Source organism: Falco punctatus, assembly GCF_963210335.1.
Source record: "Falco punctatus genome assembly, chromosome: 4".
Classification (NCBI taxonomy): domain Eukaryota; kingdom Metazoa; phylum Chordata; class Aves; order Falconiformes; family Falconidae; genus Falco; species Falco punctatus.
The window spans coordinates 9361515-9379078 of record NC_137583.1 but is presented as its reverse complement, the minus strand read 5'-3'; the positions used below and the strand labels follow the sequence as shown (position 1 = coordinate 9379078).

Here is a 17564-nt window from a genome sequence, read left to right as displayed (position 1 = left end):
TGCACCAGGCAAACATCATTCAAACTACACATGTCCCCATAATTAACATAAAAGAACCACAAACTGAACACATTTATGTTTACATCTACCTCAAATTTATATTTTGCTTATACCAGTTTAACAGCTGTAGGAATACACACTATGTGTTTTGTGTTGAAATACCTGAAGATGTGTTGAAACACCATGAAAATGTTGGTTAACATTTCGAGTGATCATTTGTTTTTCAATCCCTTAACCCATAAATAATCATAAGAAGCCTATTTCAAACATTAAAATCTTCTTTAAAAAATGAATTTAAAAGCATTATGTGCAATTATTTCAAATGAAAGTACATGACAAACATAACTGGTTTTCTTTTTTTTTTTTAAAGTATACTAATAATAATATGTAATTTTTTTAATTGTGATTCAAGACACTACTGCTGTAAGTTATATATTTCTCATAACCTCAGATGAGATTATGTTTGTCAGTGAACCTTTCTTCCAGCCTGGTCTGGTGTTCCTTTCAGACCCATAGCTACACCGTTTCTGTTCAGCAGCAAGGTAATGCACTGCTGTTTGCTTAAGCTCCCAAGGCAGTTGATTTTTCTGGTTTCACCTGCCTAAACTAAAGGAATGATAACGTATCTGTCTACCTGTGCTGAAAATTTCTGAACTAGCTTCCTTTTATTTAAAATATGTAATGAAGAATATGGCAGGAAGATAGGGACAGAGGGGCTAAAGACATCTGCTTTGGTTGTTCTTACCAGCTGTTGCTGCATCCCTGGACCATATCTGTTATGCTGCCGCTCACTCACAGCACACCTTGTGCCAGGCTTCTCTGCAAAGGTGTTTCAGTGCTGTCCCTGTACCAAGTGATACCCTAGTTGCTCGATACAGTTTATCAATGGGTTCTAGTTCAATGCCCTACAGCTCCTTCCTGTCGGCTTAGAGGATACGTAATTGCTAGGGTAAAAAGAACGAACTCCACCCTAACGACTCATCTATAACCTTACTATACTATTGTCTGCACAAAAGCTAGTTTTTAAAGCCTTGAAAGTCTGAAAAGCTAATTTCTAGCAAATTCATTGCTCCAATGTTTTGCTTAAAAACAAACAAAACTTTTTAAAAAATTAGTTGTTTTGGAAAAGTGAAGAAAAATTAATTTATTCATTCTTCCTCTAGGATCCACAGCAGGGATCATTTAAAAACATTTACATCTAGATTATTGGTACTTTTGCAAACACACACATGCTGATGTCACGCATATATTTTACTTTGGGTTAACAAGTAGGAAAAAGTACGTGAAATGAAATCTGTAATGAACTGATACAATGGGATGTGAAATTACATAAGGGATTTTCTTATTAATGCAGGTTATAAATAGATTTCTGCCTTCTGTAACTCATGGATTATTTTTGCTTAAGACAGTAAGTAGACAAATCCAGTTCTCCTTTTGAATAAACTCTAGAGGAGACTCTCTCCAGCTACATTTTATTATCTAGTAATTTATTTTATGGTCAATGAGAAGATGCTGTCTGACAGCTATGCAGCATATGGTTTCTTCATCTGCTGTTTGCCTTTAGGTTCCTTTCTAGCATGCAGGTGATCTGCACGTCCTACCTGCTTTTTCTGAGATGTAAGCAAACCACACACATTTTCAGGAGCTTCCCAGAATAAAATAATTTTGCTTCTGGATGCTATATCAGCATTTGAAATGTCCATCTCATACCACATTTCTCCCAGCCCATTTAAGCATGCAAGAACTAACATAACGCTACTTATATCAGTAAAATTCTTCTTGATTTCAGCAAGCGAAGTTTATGCTTGTTTTCTGCATGTAAACATTCCTGTTGAATTCCCTGAATCAAGCCACACACTTGACATCAAGATACACAAATAGGGACTTTGCTGAACCTTGCTTTGACTTTAACAGTCTAAGACTCCAACCTGCAAAGAATATAAACTTTTGCAGACTTCAGATGGAATAAATAGTTTTCTGATCATGGAGGATCAGACTGCTTTTCCAACAGATACAGAATGAACAAGCTTTCTGAGCAATAAAACATGGTATCTAAGGGAAACTTAGATATGGGCAAGAAATTGGTGTCTTTACTCTGCATTGGAAAAATGTAAATCCATAGAACTGTGTTGCGAATCTTTAAATGTTTCTGGGCTCTCAGTTTAAAGGTAACCTGACAGGACCTAATGGAGTTAACCTCACTTCTTAGCTGAGTCAGAGCTGTAAGCCAGTAGGCATTTTTCTCTGGGGAACAAAAGAATTAAAATATATAGACCCATGGACCTTCACCTAAATTATTTTATAACAGCATCTTCTGGCTAATCTGTTTTGAATGGCTGAGCTCCTGAAAAAACTGATTTTAAAAACTGTTTAGATTTTTAAAGATGCAGATTTTCAGAAGTGTTTAGACAGAATCACTATTAATGCCTACTGCTTTACAAGGTTCCGTACCAAGGAGGTTCCTAATCTGTTTAACTATTTCTATAAACCCTCCAAAATGCTTGTCTCCACCTCTCGACTCTCAGGTACCATACAAATTCTGTTCCTTGCTCATTCATAAACACTAATGATTTCAACCACCTGTATTTACTATAGAGTACCTCTCAACAAAAGAATTTTAAAATACACACTAAATATGGGTAAATTTCAGTATTCTTATTTTCTTGCAGAAGATGGTGCATATAGGAAATGAACACCAGAGTTCCCACCAAGATCTCATGTGGAGAGTCACAACAGCAGGGTTTAGAGTAAAACACAGATCTGTGCTCTCCAAAGCCTTGTTCTGTTAGTTACAGATACTACTGCTCTTAACAGGCACAGATGAGTGGACTGTAGTTAGATATTTTTCATTTAAGGTCCTGAGAAGGTTGACCCTTTGGAGCTCACACCCTTACTAGAGACACCGCCACGCAGAGCAGAGAAACTGTTGCCAAAATTGAGATAATTATCAAGTTCATTATGCTGATGACATAAAAGAACAAAGATGTTATCAAACATTAGTGTAAGGTTTAAACCTGTAAGAAACATTTATTAAGCCTTAAAGGATGAAGACAAAGATCTACTCCACTACATTTATGGAAGTTCATCCATTTGTACTTATATATCCAACATATTTAGCATATATCTAAGACCTCTAGTACATCTAAACTACAAAATACCAGTACAGATCAATAACAGTGATATTAAAATACAAAATATTCCATTACGTGTCAGTAACAAGTCTCTATAATTTAGATATTATTTGATCTGCTGTGGCTGGCAAATTTTAAAATGCCTGGCAAAGCAACTTTCGATTAAACATTATTTCTTGTAAACTATTAATGAAAGTATAATAAACAACAAGGAACAACTAAAACTCTGTTCCCTCATAATGTAGTTGAATGTATATACAAATTTGGCAGGAGGTTGGACTAGACGACCTCAGGAGATCCCTCCCAATCTAAATTGTGTTACGATTCTATGATTTAAGTGTAAATGTTTTGTAGACAAGTGTTAAATATACAGCCTATAATCTTCCTTAAATATGAGCATGTACTGAAGGGTTTCGAGTGTCCAGTATAAATTACTTACCATGGGAGAGAATCTGAAACAGTAACAAGATAATTATGACAAAGCTCATCTGTAAAAGATTCCATGTGCATGTTCTAATGGGTTGCACAACAGAATGGTGTAACACAAAGACAACTGAAATACTGGGGCTAATTTTTATGAAACATAGAGCATCCCTCTTCAGGAAGATGAGAGGAGGCAGGCAGCTACAGGCCTTTTTTTTTTTATATAGCATTAGTTCTATTAGTTTTGATGTCTTCTCGGACAGACTGTGAAAGAAATTAAAAGATAGTGAGAAACACTGGGCTTGTTCCCACTTGAGCAGGTTCCCAAGATTTCAGCAGTGGTGTAGTTTGTATAGAAATGGAAGGCCCAGGCATTATCAATTTAGTTGATCTGAATTTTTTTATAAAAGATTCAGTTTATTTCTCTACCTAATTTCTAAAAGGTCTGTATCACTAATTTTTGAGGTATAATACCATTGAAGGAGGTAAAACAGAAATGTGTCTTAAAACAGTCTGCTCTGGTCAAGGTAATACAATGTTATGAGGCAACACTTTAAGCATAATACACAACAGATTACGTATTTCCCTTGTGAAGTATTTCCTCAATTAGAGTGTCGTAATCCTCTTACTTGGTATTAAATAATGAAGTGCTACATGGTGACTGGATGAAATCTATGGTTAGACTTGAGGATCTCAAGGGTCTTTTCAAACCTAAATGGTTCTCTGATATGTACCAACACAGAGTTCCCACAAACGTGGCATGGTGAAAGCAGCAATAGACCTTTTTGTTGAAGAGATGCATCCTAATAAGAGATTCTGATCTCATCATGTTTGTTACTTTACGTTTTATTCCTTTGCGCAATTCCAGATAGGAACTTCTCTGTCACTGAATGAGTAACTTCTAAATATTCTATATCGTATGCAATATGTAATAAATGACAATTATGAATGTGTCCTACAATTCAGCTAATAATTATTTGAATGTGTCTCCATTCAGAAGCATTAACAGTGTTAATGTATGGGAAAATAATTTTCTTTTCAACCAGAGGTGATACTAAAGCATTTTTACAGGCTTTTTTTCCCTGAGCTTTTTGAGAACATTGTAACTAGCACAGGATATTACTTGGTTGGGTCATTTAATGCCTTAAGAACTATTCAAATGTACTTCAAAAGGTTTTAGAGCCAACACATTCATCTGAGCAATCCTTAGTCCTCCAGCATTTCAGAACTTCAGAATGAAATATCTGTGCTCCAAGCTACTTTACATTTAAATGTATGTTTTACAGACTGGCTGTATGTGGGGGAAAAGGGAAACTTCAGAATTACCTCTCACATGTCACCAATTCCTTGCTTAGCCTCCTAGGTATAGCAGCTACCACAGAGGTTAAAGAAGGGGAAAAAAAAAAAAAAGTGTAATTGCACTGAAATTTTTTAAATATTGTTCAGCAAGGTATGCAGATAACATCCAGAATTCTAATTAAAAAACAAAACACAAACAACAAAAACTATAATTGATCCTAACATGATATATACATTTTAAAGTATAAAGTATTCTTTAACATTTGTAGGCTTGGTTCAGTCAAAATGGCCAAGGGATACAAATTACCTTTCTTCAGCCAGGAAAAAATGAGTAAGGATGAGGGGGAAAGGTTTTGTCTTCACTGCTGCCTTTCCTTAGGAATGCCAGCGGGAAGGGCTGGCTGCAGCTAGGGGTATGCAAGAGATCAGCTAACGCGAGCTGATGGAGGGGTATTCAAGCTTTTTCCTCCATGTAACACAAAATGTATCATCATTTCAAATGAACGTTGCAAATCCAATTTATTTTTTTTCCCAACCATATTAACAAATTTACTTTGGTGATTCCAATACATACCTCTAACGCTGCCTATGGAAAACAGTTACTAATTCCCTGAGATTTCTTTCCTTTGTCTAGTGAAGTGGCTGCTATTCTGTAGTGCATATCCTATGAAATAACAGATGGTTGAGAATTACAAATTTAAATTCTTGGCTCAGTGATAATTATTGTTAAATAAGTACTTTCCTGATGTATTGATTTCATGGCTAAGGGTAATGTTTCACAAATTTACTGGGATGTTTTCAGGATAGTAGTACTGGGAAATGCTCAACGCTACAGAGCTCAGGGCTGCTTATTATCAAGGAAACACGAAGGAAAACAAATAATTACTCAGAATAGATCAGGACTGCTTGTATTCATTGCAAGATCTCCATGATTAAGCAAATGGACAGAGAGATAAGTAAAGGCTTCCCCAACAAATCACTTCTGTGCGCAGAATTACAAGAGCTCTTAGTCTCTAAGTAAAAAGAATAATCTCTTATTTAAAATAAGAGAGGAAAATAGATTAGGCTGATTTATTTCAGGCAAGAGAGGAGCTGAATCTCCCTATAAACTTGGCAGAGGGATTTCAAATACATAATTAAGGAAAAAGTAGTAAAAGCTAAAGGGTTTTCCATTCTGCGAAATATCTATAGAATGTTACACTATATAAAAGCACTAGATCACCAAGGTTAGAAAAATATTTTAAGGTCTCCATTCCTTTTTCCCACAGAACACAGTATGGACTAAGATTCTTTCTTTTACATAAAAGATGGTCAACATTTTGAGAACATTTGGGCCTCTTAGCTCTGATGGAGTTATCTTAAATGAGGTTTAACTTGGCTTCCAAGCAAGAAATCTTAGAAACAGATCTGCAGCAGAAGTTTTTTTTTTTATCTATATCGCCTTTGTGTATTAAGCTAAGGCTCCTTAAGATTCCCTTCTTTATGCCTACTCATATTACCTCTTATTACTATCTTTTAAAATATCTAATAACTAGACGTGAAATATTCCAGAACACTTTAAACCTCTTTTTAAAAGTTGATTGCACTTCTTTTGTTTATACTCTAAATCTTTTTCAGTTCAAAATGTTTTTAGCTCAGCCAAAGAATGAGACATTATTACACCCCAACACATAATATTGAGAAATAAACACCATGTCAAAAAGTACCTTTAGTAGAGATTAATGGAAGACTCCTACCACCAAAGATGATGCCATTAAAAATACTTATAAAACACGTGTTATGTACTGTAATTACAAAGAAAATGTACATTTTTTTCCCCTTCAATTCCAAGAAGTCTTAGCTAATAAATTAGAGGTATTCCAAAAGGCACTCTCTTACAGTAATATACTTATGCTCCAGTATCATCCAACATAGCTGTATTCCCAGTGATAGTCATTCTTTCATCACATGCAGGATATATAAAAAGTACGAATGAGGATTCATCAAATGTGCACTTCCCAGACTACTTATAATCCCAGTTTCAATTTACTCGCACAGTAAAATGCAGTTTCACCCTTCCAAACTTCACACCTCATTCAGTTTCCTTCTTGATCTCTGACCTTTTCAATTCTACCCATACCTTCTTCTTCTCACCCCAGCCCATTTTCTTCAGTTCCTCTCTTCAAACAGAAGTTCCCCAGAATTTTGTTTTAACATACAAAAAAATGTTAGTTTTACTATCCAGAATGTCGGAACTTGATTCAGACACCCAACACAAAAAGAAAATTAGCCTAACAGTTTAAGTTCAGCTAATTTTTAATATGCTGAAAACACGAGCTTGTAATTGGAAGTGTTGGGCAACCTCAATACTTGGTGGTGATACCAGCCATCTTCATAACGGACTGGTGTAAGTAGTCTGTGATAAAAGAGTAACACTGACGAAAAGGCAGGCCAAACTGCTGAGTAGTTGTGCACTTTCTTGTGGTTTTCTTATAATAAAGCATAGTTCCCACCCCAGCAAAAATATGATATCAGTTATGCATTTGGATAAGATACTACTATTATTCACAAACTGTCCTCTGCAATGTGTTGTTTTGTTCTTTTGTTTTTAATTTTTTTTATTTAACTTGGTGAAGATTTCTAATGTTCTTTACAACTTTTCTTGTAGCTTCACTGACATGAAACCTTCTTGCCTAACCCCACAACGTGTCTATTGCATATTTAAGTACCCTTAGAAGATTTTGATATTTTACAATTATTTTAATATTAAATGAATTAAAAATCCATGTAAATTTGCACTTACCTTTTCCACCTAAATTTGAGCTACTGCCTCACTAACATTTACAGATTGATTTATCCAAAACAAAGTCTTTTATCAATCTAGGTACTATGTAAAGTACAAAAGAATTTCAAAGTGCAAATTATCACAGTTTTAGATTCTAAACAATATTCAAGAAAAAAATCCTGCATTATTACTGGTATCTTACCTTTATCTTTTTCTCATCAAATAAGTGGAATGACTGTACATACACTTGTAAGTCCTATATAATTATCAGTTTGTTATAAAAGATAGTTCTCATATGTCATGATATGTCATCAGAATTTAGCAAGACAAAGAATAACTTCCTTTATTAGAGCTATCAGGATGCAACATGTAAATGAGTGAATTCTTAAATGGACAGAGGAAAGCTGAAGTTCTGCTTCTTTAATCATGGACACCAAACCTGCTATTTTCTTCCAGAATATTTTTACAATTAGTGGTGGAAGTAGTTGTCTGGCTGGAAACTCCCAAGATACAGGGAAGGCAGTGGCAACTGGTATTTCCTGGAGGCCAAGTTCAAGCAGAAAGGGAGGAGATATTGGGAACTTGATGTGAGGCCAGGCTGAAAGGGGAGCAGGATGATGATTGCTGGGAGGCCGAAGTTCATCCAAACTCAAACCACCGGGGATAGTTGAAGGGCTTGGTTTGCAGCCAACCCCTGACAAACTGAATTGCAGAGGGCAGTCTGTGAACATCATCATAAACCAGACTCCCTTTGACTCCCTGACATGTATCTTCCTTCTGGAGGACTAATGAAGTAGCAGCAGGAGCAGGAGGAAACACAAAAAGGATATAAATTGAGTGAAAGCATAAAAAAATATAGATACTGTTGACTGAAAGTCCATTGCCTTTTCAGGAGGCTTCACCGAGGAGCTTGGAGGGAAACAGGTTATCTGTAAATTATCTTTCAGACAGTTATGCTGTATTTCAAACTACAGGATAGTAGCTGATGTGCTGCCAACACTCTAACAAAGGTTTCCCACAGAAACCTCCTCATTTACCCTGTGATAAACTTTGTGTACCAGGAGCACAGCCCAAGGGAGCTACTTGGGAATACATTTGTAATTACAAAAAAGACCCACAAAAAAACCCCAAGAAAAAGAAACCTCCCATAAGCCTGGAGGGAGATAACCACTTGGCATGCAAAATTACACTAAGTGCACTTTGCTGGAAAGATATATACCTTTTTCCTGAGAAACACAAGGAGTACATTGATAGTATAAAATAGTGGTTTAGACTGCACAATTTGAAGGGGATGAAGCGGGGCACGGTTAAGCCCTGTCTGGTGTCTGCAGTATCCTCCCCGTGACTTTTAGAAAATACCTGACACCTACTGACAGCTGGAAAGGAAAGGAGCGGAGAATAGGAGAAAGAGTGGGTTGGATAGTATTTTTATTAGCCTCAGGAATGCTTCAGTAGCATGGAGAGAGAAGGTAAGCCCCATCCTAAAGAAAACTGTGCTGGTGGCAGAATTTTTATAAGGAGTTCCTATGAGCTTTCAGCTTTCTTCCAACATCTCCCTGCATGGCCACTACTCTGACGAATTCTGATGGTACAGGAAGCACGTGAAGACTGAAATCTGACCACAGTGACACTAAAATAATGAAGCAGTGATGGTATTTTAATAAGTCCCTAACCAATTTTTAGTTTTATAGGGTTTTCTAGCTCCTTTTTTTTTTTTTTTTTTTTTTGGCAATATTGAAGAACATCCCATGACTGAAACAAAAAGTAAGAACAGCATATATTTGTAAGCACATTTGTAAATCTTAAGGGAGGATCCATGACTTGTCAAGTTCTCAAAAAAGCTTTACTTCTTACAGCTGAGGTCCTAGTTTAGAGTAGCTTAGCCAGTATACCTTTCACATCTCAGCCAAAAGGCTGTGGTTTCAAGTTTGCGATTAATGAACCCTAAGAGGCTCAAAGTTCAGACGAACACCCAGAAATTAGGATACTGACCCAGACTGCTGAAGACTGTGACCAGATTCTCTTAGGAGATGTCAGGCTTTCTGCTTCCACTTGTAACTGAAACACATACGTTCAAACTTTGATAGTATTTTCTTTTTTTCAGACTTGACACTGGCTACTACCTAATCGTGTTAAAAAAAAAAAAAAAAAAAAAAAAAGGCTGTATCTACATATCTCAGCATTGTGAGAAAGGCTGATTTCAGAAATGGGAAAAAGTTCTATTGCTCTTATTTCCTAAAACGTTTATACCTCCCAAACAGAAATCCTATCACATCAGAACGGCTGCAAGTTTTCCTACTGCTATGGACAGAATACTTTGGATAAGACATTAAAGATAAGTGTTACGGCATCCACTGCAAAACGAGCTCATGATGTCTCTGTCCAGTTTCTCCCATGTCAGCTCAATGCTTTATATCCTACCATTGACCTAGAAGCCAAGACATGTAGGTTCTACTGCTGTCAGTCTTAGCATGGAGGGGAGAGACTTGGAGAATTCAACTCTTCCTGTCTCCAGAACACGCTGACTACCAGCTGCTTGCTCTATCCGGTTATCATCACGGCACTCGCTGCATACAAGGCCTGTGAATATATGAAATCTCATTCGTCAAAACCAGACTTAGAACACCGAGTGAGAAAACACCAACATTTTATTAAATCACAGCATTTGAAAGTAAGCCTTGGATCTCTTATTGAGTTATAATAATAGTGTCATTCTCATCAAACTGTTTGTGCTATACTTTGATTAGCAAATTACTTTGAGTTACTAAAAATATGTTGTTTGAAGTCAAATAATACATCAGAAATAGGTCATCATGAATACAACTCTACAACTCTCCAACTTTTCAATACCATACCTACTGGATGTTTTATAAGTCAAATATTTCCTGTAATATTCCAGAATAGCTTTCATGGTTTTGTTTTTCTAAGATCTCTACTTTATTTAACCATTCTTTGCTGTTTAACCACATAATGGTAACCTATAGTTTTAGAAGGGTATAAAAAAATTTATGTGCCCAAAAGACTCAGTATGCACATTTTTAAGTGTTTGAAACAGACTTGAGTAGTTCCATAGTATTCTGTAGTTGCAAACACAAAGAAAATAGCAGTGGCAGATTTGCAGCCCTTCTGATTTACGTTTGCATCTAGTACTGAATAAGGTTAAAACATAGTAATAGCAATAGATACAGAAATTATACTTTTCCATGAAAAGTATTAGCTGCAAAAGCAGCTTTGTTTGCCTTTTTTTTTTTCATTTTTGGATCAAAAATGCATTTTTATTGAATCTCTGTGTAGAAGAAAACACAGCTGCCTATTTGCTCAACAAAAATAGGAGCTGGTATTTGAGCTATAAGCTAACATTCTTGGAATACCCTGAACTAGAGATTTAAACCATGTCAGGAACAGAAAGTAATCTCAGATTAATAACAATGAAAGTTTTGCCAGTATACTGAAATATGTTTTCTTCTTTTTCCTATTCTCCTACTTGGTATCTGGTAAAAGAAAAGAAGCATCATCTTTCAATATGTGTTCACTATATTACATATAAAGATCTCACTTGAAAAGTTTACTAACATTCTGAAACCATGGATTAACACTGGCCATAATCTGAACACTTTCACATTTACTTAACTTTATTTCATGAGAACAGTTTATCATCACCATTTCGTAACCCTGGCAAGAAATTTTAATTATGCCTATTCAGAACAAACTGTATTGGGGGAAATAATTTATCTTTTGCTTTATCTAACCTGAAGAAGTTCAAGTGTATAAATTGGAAAATAGCTAATGTGCATCCAGCAGGTCAGGCACTGAGCGGTAGAATGACAGCTTTCTATCTGACTTGTCTATTTATCACATTTCAGGAAAAATAACAAATTGACATCTTCAGAATCGCTACATAAGCCTACATACTCTCCAGCAGAAATGTTTGCTTAGGTCTGGATCTTGTGAATATTCATGAGTTGAGAGAGGTCTTCATACTGCTGAAAATTAGCCAAGAGCTTATTTGCTTCATTAGACAAGTTGAAATGACCTCCTTAATGCCACAAAATACAAAGAACAATCTATTGACTAATGTATGGCCAAATACATAATTAATAAATGTTTTGAAGGGATGCTCCAAGAAAACAGCAAAGCAAGCTTTTTTAAAAAATGTTGAGACTGATAAAATTAAAAGGCACTGACAGATTTTTAAAAATCCTTAATAAAATGTCATTTTTGCCTGAGATCTGTGTGCCAAGTTATAATCATAAGTGAGCCTCTCTGCGTGAGTTATTAACTGCTGGAAATAGTGTAAGTGCTGAAATGATTTCCACAATAGAAATACAAACGGACTATACTTGCATCACATAAATCATTATCCAGATGCTTCAACAAGTGGTATATTACGATTTATATCCTAATAATTAGTAGGATTCAACTATCAATACAGCAGTAAAGCATATTTAGAAGTATAAATTAATAATTTTTGAGGGAAATCAATGTCGTGGATACCAACTGTAATCCTCTTTAACGGAGTAGCTTTGAAATAAATCAGGAAGGTTTGCTGAAAGGAAGCTTTGATATTCCATTAAACTAAGGATTTATCATAGTAAGTAGCTTCTATTTCTACCAAATTGCAAAATAGGTACAAATTCACCTGGGGCTTCTGCCTGAAGTGTTGAGCACTGCTAGTGCTCCATGAAGTCTGTGAGAGTTAAGGGATGCCCAGCATATGATAAGCATACTTAGCACCTTCCAGAATGGAGCTCTGGAGAATGCAAAAAATCTTCAAATCTCCACTCAGAAAAGGACTTTTGGCAAGAATTTTCAGAAATTCTGTTCTCATATAAAGGCAAAGATATTACTGACTTCCAAGGAACATTAGCCTTCCAAAGGCCATATTTTTATAGTTGTTAAGGCATGTATCAAGGATGGAAGACTATGACTTCTGCATTTGTAGAGATAGTTTTGTACTGTGCTTACTTCAGAACTAAGGCTCCTTTTCATTTAATTCAATCAGATTAGATTGTGGTACTGATTATGATTATATCCACAAATCAGCATTTTAACTGAGTTTCCATGGAAACACTATATGCCCCTGTTTGCTTTTTAGACAGGGCTATGCCTGTTTAACAAGTTTGCCGAGGACAACATGTTTTGTTTAAGTTACATTAACTGGAGCCAATACTTCCTAATTACATTACCAGAAGAAATATTTACAGCAGTACTTTCACCATGGGAAACCCTCCATCATTTAGCCCATCTTAATCTCTGAAAAACAGGAAATATCAGCATTGCCATTGCTTAAAATGTGTTAACTGGCCTTATATCTATAAAATGATCTCTTTTATTAAATGACAACATTGGTCTTGTTTTAGTCATCATATATAAGGACATTATCCCATGACATCTAGATTTCTGTGAAACTTCCATCAGAGAACATCAGCCTATGAAGACAGGGTGGTCCAGCAGCTAAAGCCCTGAACTGGAGTTAGAAGGCTTAGGGTCTGCTCCTTGCTCTGCTGTTTGCCTGTTGTGCAACTGTGACCAAATAGTCTTCATTTTTTGTGCTCCATTTCCCTGTTTGTGAAATAGCAGGAAGGGTTCTTCACATTCTATGAAAAGTGATTTGAATTTTATGAATGAAAGCGGTAATAATTAAGTATTCTTACAATCATATGTTATAGATTAGGGTGCAATCTGGAGACCAGGCATGCCAACTTGCATGAAGCAATCTTAGGTGAGAGAAACATGGCAGGATTTGACCTTTAAAACTATAAGAGAGAATGGGAAACCTTTTACCCAGAAGCAAAGGGCCATTCTTCCAAAAAATACTGGCCCTACTTCTTTTAAAAAAGTTAGAAAATAAGAATCTTTTCAAAGCATATCCTCATCAGTTTTCAGTCTACAACTACAAATAGCAGCAATAGCCTGTAGCAATTTTTTTTAATTCTCCCAAAGAGTATACTTTCTAAAGTTACACGGTGGGTGTATGCTAACTGTAATAGAAGGTGACCACAATCAAAAGCAAGTGGTTTCTTATTTGTGGCTCCAGAGAAAGACTTGAAAGTCTGAATCTTAAAGGTCTGAAAAAAGAGATGACACAACAAATATTTTTTTTTCAGAACATAATGACTTTAAGTTACAATTTTTTACACCTTTGTTCTCAACACTGTTAGAAATTAAGGAAGTCCACTAATAAATGTTTTCCTTCAAAAGGTTAACATTGCCTGCTTGAGTCTTTTCTCTTGTTGTCTCTTACCTTCAGTGGAGAAGCAGCACATTGATTGAAAGATTTGCTTTTATCCAACACAATTATTTTTTCATCCTAATTTACCCTGATTATCAATCTTGAAGATATTACATTAATAGCAATAACAATCAAACAGCTATTCTCTATCAGAAGTGGGTTTTTTTCCCACATGTTTAGTCTCACAAGAACCATCAGAAACCTAAGTCTGACAGGTGCAATCACCTGTCAATAAATGTCCAAAAAGTTTTGAATATGAGTGGTCAGCTTTGTTCACCTTTTCATACTATTCTTATTCAGAAAAACAGAAAGATTGCACCATACTCACACTTGCATTTCTAATGGTGTGTTGATGGAATGGGAAGCATTACACTTCTTCTTACCTCTGCTGAGTTCAATGAAAGATTTCCCTTAGATTGTAGGAGAAGAACCAAGCCTAAAGTCTTAATTAGCAATATTTAAAGCTGCAAGACATACTTTAGCAAAACTACTGTAACACTTCAGCGAAGACTGGAGATAAATTTAGCGTTATAAATCTGCACGGTACTATATGATGCAACAGAAACGTTGTGCATGGCTGAGTTCAGCCAAGTTCCATTCAGAAAAAATACAGTCGGGCATTATGCAACTCCTTCAGCTAAATTGGTGTCTACTTCTTTCTCAAAACTGCTTTCACATTTTCAATTTAAGAAAGTCTGCAGAACTGCTCTTCTAAAATAGGTATCCCTTAACTCCAAAGCTAAGAAAGCAACCGTATGTAAAAGTATGAACAGCTGACGGCATATAGTGATGTAAACAAAAGGTTTAGTTGCCGAAGAAAAGCCTGTATTACAGCTCTTTCAGTTGCACGCAATACAAATGTTCCCTTAGTGCCTATGTTTGGAACATGACATCTCCAAGTCATCATGAACTACAAATTACAGAGAGGGCTCATTGCTCTTTCTTCTTTCTAAAGGGTTTATAGAAAGGAAGCCTGTAGCATAACTAATGAAAACCTATCTTACTGACACTGAAAAACAGAGGTATGGAAATTATTAGTTCACTAAACTAGGCACAGGATGCATAACTTCAGCTTGTAAAAGCAGTTAGCCTACTTCTTGCAATGAGAACTTTAAGAAACAGAGAAGCCAGTAGTACTGTTCTTTGAACCCATCTATCCTAACTCTGTTGAAACACAGAGCTGGAGAGAAAATGGACACTGAGCAATGTGCTGTCATTTTGAAAAGGGAAAAGGATAAAAAGTTGCAGTCAAAACATAAGTAACCAAGGTCAGCCCTGCCATTATGTTCCAAAATAACACTCCAGAAGGGAATAAACAGAAATAAAGACAACCAAAATACACCCTTTTTGACGAAGACAGCTATAGCCTTATGGACAGAGGAAGATCAACTGGGTCGGGAACTTCTGAGATCATACCAAATAAAGAGTATTGAAATAAAAGTCACTTTGGATAAAAAGGGATTAAATGATAATACATATTACCTGTATACTTTAGCATCACTTAGTTGTGATGAAGCAGAAGTACATACAAACACTGAAGACAAAAACATATCTACATTTAATTGTCACCTGGACTTCAGGGTTAATAGTCTACTTTTATACAGTATTTTTTCTTTATACTTGCCCACAGGCATTCCAACTGTTGTTACAAATTTGTTATCCTCCCAACTAATGCATGTGCTTGACCCAGAAAGTTCATCCTTCAGCATCTTAGGGGATGGTAAAACAGAAACCACAGTTAAAAGCGTGCAGATAACTTTGGTTAGTACAAAGGAAAAGTAGGTATAGTTTGGCATTACAACTGTCAGAACATCATCATTTATGCCAATCTTACTAAAACATTTTCCTTCCTACCTAGCAGGAGGCTCATACCAAATGGCTGCCATGCTGTCTAACAGTTGTATTCAATCTCAGCAAGCAATTTTCCTTGTTACTAAGTCTTGAAAAGGCAAATAATATACACTGAAGGTGCTACATAAATTGGAATCAATATTGAAAAAAACCCATTCTATCACTGAGAAAAGAAACAATAGTATGAAGGCCTTTTGCGATTCTCAGCATGAAAACAGGAAACCAAAAGAGACATAGAGAAGAACAAACAGTCAAAACAGGTAAGATAATAATGAACAGGTGAAAAAGAATATAATAATAGTGAAAACACGATATTTCCTAAAGATTTTGATCTTCAATGTCCTTTACTTGCCATTAGGTTTTCCCAGTTAAATTGCTTCATTATTGCTGCTATAAACTGCACACGAATATAAACAGGGCTTTATTAAAGTTTATATTCCATAGCTACAGCTTTGGGGGTGGCTGTTGGTTTGGGGTTTTTTTTTCCTTCTCCCCCCCCTCCCCCCTTTTTTAAAATGCCTATTGTTTTACTCCTAAATAAATTTCCTCCCAGGGTATCTGAAATCCTTAATCATCATCCCAATATTTCTCTCCCACATTACACTTTTAGAATCAAGTTCCATGACTTTTAAGAGTTACGCTTACGTCAGAGGGATCAAGAGGTTTAAATTTCAGTACCTATTAAAGGAATTTAATTATCCAACCAGTTCCATTTGGATACACTGTTACTCTTCTTTGCTAATCTAGACCAGATTTTCCAGTATTGTAATTCTCATTAATAAAATGCCCTCTGAAAGAGGTTTTTTTTTGGGTGTTTTTTTTTTTTTTTTTAAGAAAAAAAGACCCATTTTACAAAGGCCTTTAAAATTACCTATTTTATAAATTCTGAACAGAAACATCATTATCCTTTATACTAGCTAAGTTTCCCAAGGATTTATCATGTCTGAAAACAACTAGCTGAAGTTGGGTGATCAGAAGTCTATCTATATACCTGACTTACCCTGTCACTTAATTCAAAACATTTTGTGGAGAAAAAGACATTTTTAAAAACATACTTGGCATTTAAAACTTGCTTACAGGTTAAAAATAAGAGAGGGAAGAAGAAAACAACAAAAATGGATAACAGCATGCCATGTGATCTCTAGGATGTTATATACAGAGGACTTTTGGTGCCTGCTGCTGTAGCAGTTAAAGCAGTAGAGAAGACACAGAAATCCAGAGAGAACAAAGAAACAAGAAAAGCAGCAAGCTGTGCACTGCCTTGTAAAACTTGTCTGCTGTTCAAATGAAGAACATCAGCAGCAAGTATAGGTATCTGGCTCATTCTTGTTCAATGGAGTCATATGGAAAAAGTTTACAATACCCTTACTCCACTTGTGAAACAGTCCCATAAGCAATGAACACTGATGTTCCAGGTTCTTTCTTTTCATCTATCATATTTAGAGGTCTGCTAGTTATAACTGCTACATACCAGTATTGAAAAGGTTTATAGTTTGTTATCATGTGCATTATAATCTAGTTGGCAGATGGTACATCATACTTTACCTGCTGCAAGACAATTAAGATTCGTTCAGGAGTTACAGGCTTCAAGCTTTTCTGATATAGAGAAACTCCATCAAAGGGAAATACTCCATCAAAGCTTGAATCCAAAGCTAGTGAGCACACGGATCCTGATCCGTGTATTGAGTACTTAATAGAATACTCAAGTATATGTTGGAATTTAAATGCAGGAAAAACATGTAATTGTTTACAGCATAATTTTAATGTCAGGCTACTTAGTACTTTGCTTAAATTAATGAAAAGATTTCCCACGGCTAATTAGAAAGTGTCGCAAGAATCACAGAAGTTTAATTGTTTAACTTTT

The 17564-nt window shown here is 35.7% G+C and overlaps 1 protein-coding gene across 1 annotated transcript in view; it reads right to left on the bottom strand.

Annotated features, from left to right (window-relative positions):
• The window catches only part of CACNA2D3 (calcium voltage-gated channel auxiliary subunit alpha2delta 3), a 492915-nt gene that overhangs the window by 72925 nt on the left and 402426 nt on the right, over nt 1–17564 (bottom strand). The gene's annotated exons all lie outside the window — the stretch shown is intronic.